Raw genomic sequence first — 11787 nt, forward strand, 5'->3', positions numbered from 1 at the left:
ATATAAGTAACTGTATGTGATTAAACTATGTATATAAATATATACATACATACCTAGAATACACAGCACACACATATCTTGAAAAATGTCTGCAATATAACATATCAAATATTTACAGTGATTATATCTTGTGAGAAAGGCATTCATTTTTTGTACACAACTGTATTGCAACAAATCTGACTTTGTTACAGTGGGCAACCAAAACATTTTCTATAAATACACACACACACATTACTAATTGACTATTCTCCCTGAGGTTGTTTTTCTGTGAAAGTTGGAGATTTTACAGGAAGGGCATGAAAATTATTAGAGTAGGGTTTTAGTTCCATCTGAAAAGAGACAATGAGCTTGGCCTGGGACATAGGTATTAAGACAAAGATAGATGGCAGTGACACTGTAGAAAGGAAAATCTATAGGACCCTACAACTAATTATACATAAGTGGAGAGAGAAGGGAGAGTTAAAAATAACTCAAGCACTGGAAGAACTTTAGAGATAGCATTAACCTGGATAGGGATGACAGAGGAGGTGATTTTTAGGGGGGGGATTCAGAGCCCATCCAAATGTATTAGTTATTGTTACAAAATAAATGACCCCAAAACTTAGTGGCTTAAAACCACAATGCACATCTTCACAATTTCTGCAGGAAGACTTGCTTCTGCTCCATGCCTTTGGCTGGAAGACTAGAGAGTAGGAACCTGGAGTTATCTGAAGGCTCTTTGACTCACGTGTCTGACAACTGATGCTGGTGTTGGCTGGTGCTAGCTTGGGACTGTCAGCCAGAACACCAGCACGTGACCTCTGCATGGGGCCCAGGCTTCCTCACAGCATGGTGCTGGGTTCCAAGGGTGAGCATCCTGGTGGGGGAAGGGAATAATCTAGGTGGAAGCCATATGCCTTTTACGGTCTTGCCTTGGACATCACACAGCATTGCTTCCCCTATACCTCACAAGCCCCACGTTCCCCAGACTCAGGGGGAGGGAACATAGACTCGACTTCCCCGTGGGAAGAATGTCAATCACATTGTAAGAAGAGCATGTCGGGTGGGATTAATACATAAGTGTGACCATCTTTGGAAAATATGACCTGTCACACTATGTAATATCAATTAGGCTATTACTGGATCTACATTTTCAGGAAGATGTGCATTTAGGTAAGGGCCTCAGTAGCCCCCAATGCCTTAACACAAATTAATAAATACCTCAAGGTGGGGAAGGTACGTCACTAAAGGAGGGGAGCATGATTTGAGGATGGGTGCTTTAGCATTGCTCAAAGGTTGTTTTTTGTGTTTTTTTTTTTTTGTTATTTTTATGGCATACAAGGTTCCCTGTGATCTGGCTTTTGCCTAATTCTTGAGTTTAATCTTCCAATTATCCCATAACTCACAGCTTAAGTACAAGGCACACGAATGTTTACAAGTTCATTGAACATACTATCTCAGATCTGGTTCCTTAGAAGCAGAGCCTGAGACAGGGATTCAGGTCCTTAAAATTACTGAGGGATCTCAGAGGAGAAGGAGTGAGGGAAGCAGGACAAGGCAGAGGACAGAGCTAAACAAGGATGTGTTCTCATTTGGAGTCCAGCTTCAACCTAATTCCTAAAACTGTGAAGCAAAAATGACACAACAAAGTTCGTCCCATCTTGAGGCAAGGGGACTGTGTTAGTCAGTCATAGACAGGCTAGGGGTGGGGAGAGGCCCACAAGGTATGGTGCCATGTTTCTGGCCAAGACAGCTCCCAATCCTGAGGGCAATTTCCAGAAGTGGATCAACATTTAGCAGCCCACATTCTCAGCAGCTGTGGGCTGGGTGCACTGGCCAGATAAAGGGGACCTGGGCAAGGCAGCAGCAGCTTCCATTACATGCCTTAAGTTGTTTCAAGGCCTCGGATCCTGGCTCATAGTAATCCTTTCTTCCAGAATACATATGCCTCTCTTTTTCTTTACTAACTCCTCTTTATTTCTTCAAGGGTAAATTCAGATATCACTTCCTCCAGGGGTCCTTTCCTCATAACTGGCTGACTGAGCTCTTCTGTGTTCTCATTCAACCTTGTGAAACATTCTATCTTACCATTTATCACATTGTATTAAAATTATCTGTTTCTATTCTGGCTGGCTTCAGTGGAGTAGAAGCTAACCAATTTAGGAAACAGGTCCTGGTCATTTTTGTACCCCATGCATTTAATAAAGTGCCAAGCAGAGCAGGCTTAAATAAATATCTGGTGAACTTAACACCAGGTAAGTGACATCCTAGGTGGCCATGCAAGGCCAGTCAGCTCTGCTGCCAAGAGTTTTTCCAACTCCATGTGATAGGAGGGGAAAATGGAAACAACAATCAATATATTTGGTTTATAAAAATAAATTTATAAATATTGATTTATGAGAAATAAATTAGCTGCTGAGGTTCTTGCTACACCTAAGCAAAAACATGCTTCTACTGTTGTTACATCTTAAAGGACATGTTTTAACATGGCTTAAACATTGTCATTTCAAAGAAAATAGCCTTAAGGTGAAGACGGAAGAATGATGAAATCTATGCTTTAGCAAGAATAGAGATATTTCTTTTCTTTATTAGTGGAAATGGCTTGGCATAAAAGCTATTTAAGGACTTTTCATAATACTAATCCTCCCCAGAAGGCAAAAAGGAGACTAAAGGTATGTCAGTACTTAGTACTAAATAAAATGCTGAGAGCCTGAACCAAGGGAAAAGTAGTGAGGAGATGAAGTTGAGTAATATTCAAATAATAACCAAATCAACAGTATTTGATGACCTGGTAGATGTGGAGGAGGAGAGAGATGGAGGGATTTAGGTGTCAGGAGAATCTGAGCATGGCTATGGCTGGCACTGCATTCCACCTCACTTTTCTTAGAATCCCTCTCTGTATATGATGTCCACTCACAGAAGCACTGCAGAGAGAGTCATGAAACTCTTGTGTTGTGAGTACCAAACTCTTCCATACCACAGGGGACATGGAGCAGTGACGGTCAGGAAGTTAGGTGAAAGAGACTAGGGGATACCCCAGAAGATGTGAAGGGGAAAGTCCAAGTTTCCAGGGCCTTGTCAAAGAGACTCCTACATTCTGACTGGTGACAGAAAGTTACCCAAGTAGCAAAACCCACTGGGATGTTTGGGAGCTGCCTTGGACCAAGTTTCATCATTGGTTATTTTTATTTTTAGTTCGTGCTCCCTCCCAAAGTAACCTGTTCTATATATTCCCATCCAGTGTGCTCTGCCTGGGCCTAGGACAGAAGGGAGGAGCTATAAATGATTGTGCAAGGCCTTGTGCTGGGCATTTTGCTGCCCTTGATCTGCAGATGCCTGGACCTAAGGAGCCCCAGATTGTCTCCCGGGGCACTCACATCAATTCTCTGGACACAGTGGCATCACTACCACTCCTTACTAGCCCTCCTCCTATCAGGTTTCAGAGAGAAAGTTCACTGAGCACAGGTAAATCAGCAGGTGTCATGTCAGTAGGTAGATCACAACAAACCCAGGTCCCAAAAACATCCCACAGGATGGATTATCCAAGTCCATTCTTTTGAGGTGTGAGAGAAGGTAGTCTCCAGGTTTGTGATGCCACCTGGGGCTGGCTGATCCACTGAAGGTCTCCCCTCTATCCTGGACCCTCTGTACCCTGCCCTTATACATGGTTCCAGGCCTGGCTTCTTCTATTCCATGTCTAGGCTCTCTGGCATCCAGCACATACCCTCTACTCTAGCATTGTTCCTGCAAAGTAGGTAGGGAAAGCATGCACTCCAGGGTCAGCAGCTGATCAGCTCAGGAACCTTGAACTCTTGGCCTAGAATCTCAGATTCCACATGTGATAAAATGGGGAGAATAATAATAGGACCTATCTCACAGAACTGTTGTCCTAAGAAAAGATGTGTAAACTGCCAAGTGCAGTGCCTTATAGGTACTTACTGCTCAAGAAATGAAATATCAACATGAGGGTGGTCTGGGTGACTAAGAAGGTAGCATAAGACACTCCAGACAGCTGTTCCCCCACAGCGTCTTTGGACAACTAGCAAAAACTGGCAGAGCCATCTTCCTCAAAACTGTGAAAAACAGTTCAGGGGTAGTAGTAACTGGGCAAATGCTGAATCAAGAAAACGGCTTTAAAATTGGTAGGAGAAGCTCATGGTGCCCTTGATGGCCTCTTCATCATCCCTTTCCTGGTGTGGTATGGAACAAGCCTGCATTCCCATTGTGGCTACCTGGTTCTATCCTGAGGAAGTAGAGTAACCATGATGCACATATTGCAATACCAGTGTGTCGGTGCCAGTCTATCAGTGGCACACTCTTCTCAGACCCATCCTTCAAGGAATTACCCTGCAGACAGAAGCAGTTTGCAGAGAGCTAAAACAGCCTAAGAAACAATTAAGTCAAAGCAGTTTGGGGCACAAAATTTTATACTTTAGGGCATACAATAGAGCACCCAGAAGGGGAAGAAAGTCTATTTCATAGAGCATAGGGAGAGCATTCAAATTCCTGAAAATGGGAATTCCTAAGGCCAAGAGTAAGCACAAACTTAGGAAAAGAAGTGGGCTCAGAAAAGAGAGGGAGGACTCTGCACATCACATTTGCCTTGGGCTGATCCTGAGAGGAGGGCTAAACTCTGAAGGACAGCACCAGCCAAGGCAGAACAATTTGCAGAGCCTGTGAAAGGTGTTTTTTTTTTATTTTTTATTTTTTTGGGTTTCTGGAACTTAAGGAGGTCTCTGTCCTATCACTAGCTGTATATAAACTTATAGATAGCTCAGGATCTAAATATCAGAATTAACCTTTTAAAATATTAAAATGCACGGTGTGCAACAAGAGAAAACACAAATAAAGAAACAGGAATTGATGGTCCATACAAACATCAGTATAAAAATCCAGAGACTATTAATGAAAAAGACCACACTTTGGACATACTAGCCAAAGACTTTTTAAAATGATCCTCAATATGTACAGGAAGATTAAGGAAAATAAGGAGAAAGAACTAAAGATAATCAGGGGAAAAACGAATGAATGATATGAGAAAATCATAAAGAGATAGAAATTTTAAAAAGAAACCAAACAGAAATGTTGGTGTTGAAGGACACAATATCTGAAATGAAAAATTCCCTAGAGGATTTCAAAATCAGACTGTATCAGGCAGAAGAAAGAATCAGTGAATTTGAAGATAAGATAATTGAAATGAATCAGATTGAGGAGCATAAAGGAAAAAGAACCTTAAAAAGGTACAGACTGGGGAGTTGATGTGGCTCAAGTGGTTAGGTGCCTGCTTCCCACATGAGACATCCCAGGTTCAGTTCCTGGTGCTTCCTAAAAATTACAAAAATAAACAACAATGTGGCTCAGTGGTTGAGCACTGGCTTCCCACATACGAGGCCCTGGGTTCAATCCTCAGCCCCCACTGCCTCAAAAAAAAAGTACAAACCCTGAAAGACCTATGGGAAACCATCAAGCATACCAAAATATGCATTACAGAAGTCCCAGAATGAGAAGAAAGAAAGGGGCAGAAGGAATATCAAAGAAACAATTACAGAGAACTTCCAGAACATAGCAAAAGATGTGAATATTCACATCCAAGAAGCTCAGAGAACACTAAACAGGATAACCATGAAGAAAAGCATTCCCAGACACTTAGCAGTCAAACTTTAAATGCCAAGGACAAGAAGAAAGTTCTGAAAGCTATAAGAGAAAAGCAATATGTTATGTATGAGGAAGTCCCAATTAGATTAAGTCTAATTTCTACTCAGAAACCATGAGAAAAGAAGGCAGTGGGATGAAATATTTAAAGTGCTTAAAGAAAACAACTGCCTACCAAGAGTTTTCTATTTAGTGGAGACTGTATTTCAAAAATGAGGGAGTGATCAAGATATTCCCAGATAAGCAAAACCTGAGGGAACCCGTCACCATTAGACCTCCCTACAAGAAGTGCTAAAGGGAGTTCTTCAGACTAAATGGAAAGGACACTAGACAGTGGCATAAAGAAAGAACTCTGGTAAAGGTAATGATATTGGTAATTACGAATGTCAGTACAATCGTATTGTATTTCTTCCTTTGTAACTCCACTTTTTACTACTTACAGGTTCTAAAATTCAAATGAATAAAAAGCGATGATAAGTCTATGGCTTTGGACATAGAATGCATAAAGATACAATTTTTTAACAACTATAACAAAAAGATGGGGTGGTAGAGGGGTATAGGAACAGTATATGTGTATGCCCTTGAATTCCTTGAAATGAAGTTGGTATCAAATCAAGTGTTATTGTTATAGATTTAGGATGTCAAATTTAAGATCTATGCTAACCACAAATAAAATATCTGAAAAAATATATACAGAAAGAAATTAGAAGGGATGCAAAATGATACACAACAAAAAAATCAAATTAATATGAAAATGGGCCTTAATGGAAAAATTGAGGGACAAAACAGGTAAGACTTGGACGAAATATAAAGGTAACACAACACTCTGAACATAATCAACAGCATTGAAATATATATCTGAATGTGATTAAAAGGGGAAATCTTAAATTGTATATATAGCAGCAGAATTTAAAAAAAAACACATGGAACTACACTATACAACCAGTGAACCCTAAGGTAAATCACGGACCATAGTGAATAGTACAATTAACAAAACATGCTATCATCAATTGTATCAAATGTTCCACACCAATGCAAGGTGTTAATAATAGGGTGGTGTACAGGAATACTGCATTTTATGCATGATTGTGCTGTAAACCCACAACTTCTCTAATAAAGAAAAAAAAAGACCAAATAGCCAAATGGCAGAATAAAGTCCTGAATTATCAGTACTTATTTTAAATGTAAATGGATAAACTTTCCAGTCAAAAGGCAGAAGTTGGCAGAATGGATAAAAAGCATGACCCAACTATATGCTGTTTACAAGAGACTCGCATGAAATTCAAATACACAAGTTGGTTGAAAACGGAAAGATGAAAAAATATATAAATATATATATATTTACCAAGCAAACAGTAACCAAAAGAGAGCTGGGGAAACTATACTAAATATCAGATAAAATAAATGTTTAGTCAAAACTGTTAAAATAAAGGAGTCAATTCAACAAGAAGACATAACAGTTATAAATATATATGCAAGTAATGGCAAAACCCCAAAATATATGTAGCAAATATTGGCAGATTTGAAGGGAGAAACACATGCCTTTATATTACTAGTAGGAGACTTCAGTACACCATTTTCAATAATGGATAGAAAATCAATAAGGAAATAGAAGATTTGAACAAGACTTTAAACCAACTAGACCTAACACTTCACCCAACAGCAGCTGAATACATATGCTACTCTAGTGCACATGGGTCATTCTACAGTACAGACCATCTATAAGTCTCAAAGCGAGTCTCAATATATTTAAAAATACTGAAATCAAATAAAGTATCTTCTCTGACCACAGTGAAATGAAGCTTGAAATCAATGACAGAGGGAAAACTGGAAAATGCACAAATACTTAGAAATTAAACAAAACACTTAAAAAAAAAAACAGTGGATCAAAGAAGAAATCATAAGGGAAATTAGAAAATATCTTGAGGCAAATGAAAATGAAAAACACAATATACCAAACCTATGGATGCACAAAGCCTGCACTGAGAAGAAAATTTATAGCTCTAAATGCTGACATTAAAAACAGAAGAAAAATCTCAAATCAGAGACCTAACTTTACAGTGGAACGACCTAAAAAAAGAAGACCCAACTAAACCCAAGGTGAGCAAAAGGAAGGAAATAAAAAGATTAGAAGAAAGATAAATGAAACAGAGAATTTTAAAAAACAGACAGAAACAAAACCAAAGTTGGTTCTTAGAAAAAACTAATAAAATAGACAACCTTTAGCTAGACTGACAAACTTAAAAAAAGAGAAAGAATGCAAATAAATAAAATTGGAAATAAAAGGGGGCACATTAATACTACCCCATAGAAATAAAAATTATTTTAAGAGACTCCTATGAAAAACTGTATGTCAACAAATTAGATAGCCTAGATGAAATGGACAAATTTATAGAAACCAACAAACTACCTACACTGACTCAACAAGAAATAGAAGATCTCAACTGACCAATAACAAGTAAAGAGACTGAATCAGTAATAAAAAACCTCTCCACATGTAGAGTCCAGGACCAGATGACTTCACTGGTGAAGTTTATCAAACATTCCCAGAAGAATTAATGTCTATTTTACTCAAAATCTTCCAAAAATATGAAGAGGTGGGAACACTTTCTAATTTATTCTCCAAGGCTAATGTGATCCTAATATCAAAGCCAGAAAAAGATAATAAAATAAAATTACAGACTAATATCCCTTATGAATATAGATGCAAAAACCTCAACAAAATACTAACAAACTGAATCCAACAACACATTAAAAGATTTATGCTCCATGATCAAGTGAGATTTATCCCTGGTATGTAAGGTTGGTTCAATACAAGAAAATCAATTAACGGAATATAGCATATCAATAAAAGGAAAGGATCATCTCAATAGATGCAGAAAATGGCATTTGACAAAATCCAGCACCTTTCTTGACAAACTCACTTAGAAAACTGGAATAGAAGGGAATTTCCTTAACATGATAAAGACCATATATGAAAAACCCAAAGTTATCATCATAATCGTGAAAGATGGAAAACCTTCCCTGTAAGATAAGGAACAAGACAATGATGCCCGCTGTCACCACTGTTATTCAACATTGTACTAGAAGTTCTAGTAAGAGCAATTAGGCAAGAAAAAGAAAGAAAATTCCCCTTATTTGCAGAAGACATGATCCTATATGTAGAAAACCATGAAAAATCCATAGCAAATGACTAAAGCTAATAAAAGAATTCAGCAAAGTAGCAGGGTACAAGATCAACAAGAAAAATCAGTAGTGTTTCTATTCACTAATAAACAACAATCTGAAAAGGAAATCAAGAAAAAAAATTCCATTTACAATAGCAAATAAAAGAATCAAATATCTAGGAATAAATTTAACAATGGATGTAAAGGACTTATACCTGGAAAAATACAGAACATGACTAAATGAAATCAAAGGCAACCTGAATAAATGGAAGGGCATTCTGTGTTCATGGATTGGAAGACTAAATTTTGTTAAGATGTTAGTTCCACCCAAACAATTTATAGAATCAATGCAATCCAAATTAAAATTTTAACAACCTTCTTTGCAGAAATAGAAAAGTCAATTATCAAATGTACATGGAATGACTAGGTATACACCCAGAGGAAGTGAGAGTAGAGACATGAACAGATATCTGCACACCAACATTCATAGCAGCGTTATTCACGATTGCCAAAAGTTGGAAACAACCCAGGTGTCCAGAAACTGATGAATGGATAAACAAACCCGTGGTGTATACATATGATGGAATATTATGCAACGGTAAGAAGAAATGAAGTTGTGAAGCATATGACAACATGGATGAATCTGGAGGAAATTATGTTGAGTGAAGCAAGCAGGACACAAAAGGACAAATACTGTTCTGATTGTGCTATTATGAACTAAATATAGTGTGTAACCTCATGGAGTTAATAATTAGAATATAGGTCACCAGAAAATAGAAGGAGGGTAGAGAATGGAAAGTGAGGGTTAATTTGTGCAGATTGGTAAAATGGTTGTTTGTAAATCATTGGAAATGAATAGAAATGGTTAATGTATATCATGGTGTTTGTATCCAGCACCGCTATTGTATGGGTATGACAGTGGCTGAAAGGGAAAGTTTAAGGTATGTATATTACTAGAAGAAAAGCTAAAAAATATGACACGGGACTGTATAACATAGTGAAACTTCATGTAAAATACAAATATGGGTGATACTGCATATAAGACTGTTTTTACAAAATGTAAATACAAATATACTAGAGAGAAGGAAAAAGAATAGCAGCTATGTATGGCAGGGGAAGCATAGAGAGATTGAGACATGGTGAGTTTTGGTTGTTTTTTGTTTATTATTATTATTGGAATAATGAAAGTGCTCTAAGGATGACTGAAGTTATGAAAGCACAAATATGTGATTACACCGAACACCACTGATTGTGCACTTTGGATGGATTTATGCTTTATTAATATGTATCAATAAAATTTATTTGTATAAAAAATGTACAGGGAAGGGTAAGGGGCCTCATAAAGGCAAAATCATCTTGAAAAAGAATAACGAAATTTGGAAGACTCACATTTCTAGATTGTAAAACTTATTATAGAGCTACTGTAATTGAAACAGCATGGCACTGGCACAATGACATATAGACCAATGCAGTTAAACTGAGAGTTCAGAAAGAAACACATCTATGGCCAATTGATTTTTTTTTTGTGAAATACATCCTATTATTTTTTTAAATTAAGGAAGTTGTAGGTTTACAGAAGAATTATGTAAAAAGTAGTGTTCCTATATACCCCCCTATTGTTGGCATTTTGCATTAATGTGGTACCTTAGTTACAAGTGATGAAAGATTATTAGAACAGTACTATTAACTATCATCCATGGTTTACATTAGGTGTATTTTTTCACTTATACCACCCTATTATTAACACCTTGTATTAATGTTGCACATCCATGAAAGAACATTCTTATAATTGGACTATTAACTATAGTCCATTGTATACAGTAGGTTTCACTATATTATACAGTCCTATGTTTTATCTTTTAATTTTTTAAAAAAGATTTATTTATTTATTTAATTCCCCTCCTCCCCCGGTTGTCTGTTCTCTGTGTCTGTTTGCTGCCTCTTGTTTCTTTGTCCGCTTCTGTTGTCCTCAGCGGCATGGGAAGTGTGGGCGGCGCCATTCCTGGGCAGGCTGCACTTTCTTTCGCGCTGGGCGGCTCTCCTTATGGGTGCACTCCTTGCGCGTGGGGCTCCCCTCCGCGGGGACACCCCTCCGCGGGGACACCCCTGCGTGGCAGGGCACTCCTTGTGCGCATCAGCACTGCGCATGGGCCAGCTCCACACGGGTCAAGGAGGCCGGGGGTTTGAACCGCGGACCCCCCATGTGGTAGACAGACGCCCTAACCACTGGGCCAAGTCCATTTCCCTATCTTTTAATTTTATTCTATTAACATATGCTACCTAAAGTTGCCCTTTTTAACCACATTCACACATATAATTCAGTGCACTTAATTATGCTCACAATAATGTACAACCATCACTACCATCCCTTTCCAAACCTTTACAATCAGCCTACATAGAAATTCTGTACAAATTAAGCATCAACTCCCCATTCTCTATCCCCCTTCTATCCTCATGTAACTGATATTCTAGATTTAACTCGATGAGTTTATTATAATTAGTTCATATCAGTGAGATCATCCAATATTTGTCCTGTTGTGTGTGGCTTATTTCACTCATCATAATGTCCTGGAGGTTCATCCATGTTGCATGCATCAGGACTTCACTCCTTTTTACAACTGAATAATATTTCATTGTATGCATATACCACATTTTCTTTATCCATTCATCTGTTGGTGGACACTTGGGTTGCTTCCAACTTTTGGAAATTGTGAATAATGCTATTATGAACATAGGTGTGCAAATATCTGTTCAAACCCCTGCTTTCAATCCTTCTGGCTATATATCTAGTAGTGGGATTGCTGGGTCATATGGTAATTCTATAATTAGCTTCCTGAGGAACCGCCAGACTCTTCCACAGCAGCTGCACCAGTTTGTATTCCTACCAGCAATGAATGAGTGTTCTTATTTCTCTACATCATCTCCAACACTTGAAATTTTCTGTATTTTTTAAAAAATAGTAACCATTGTAATGGATATGAAATAATAT

This window comes from Dasypus novemcinctus, chromosome X, assembly GCF_030445035.2.
Source record: "Dasypus novemcinctus isolate mDasNov1 chromosome X, mDasNov1.1.hap2, whole genome shotgun sequence".
Classification (NCBI taxonomy): domain Eukaryota; kingdom Metazoa; phylum Chordata; class Mammalia; order Cingulata; family Dasypodidae; genus Dasypus; species Dasypus novemcinctus.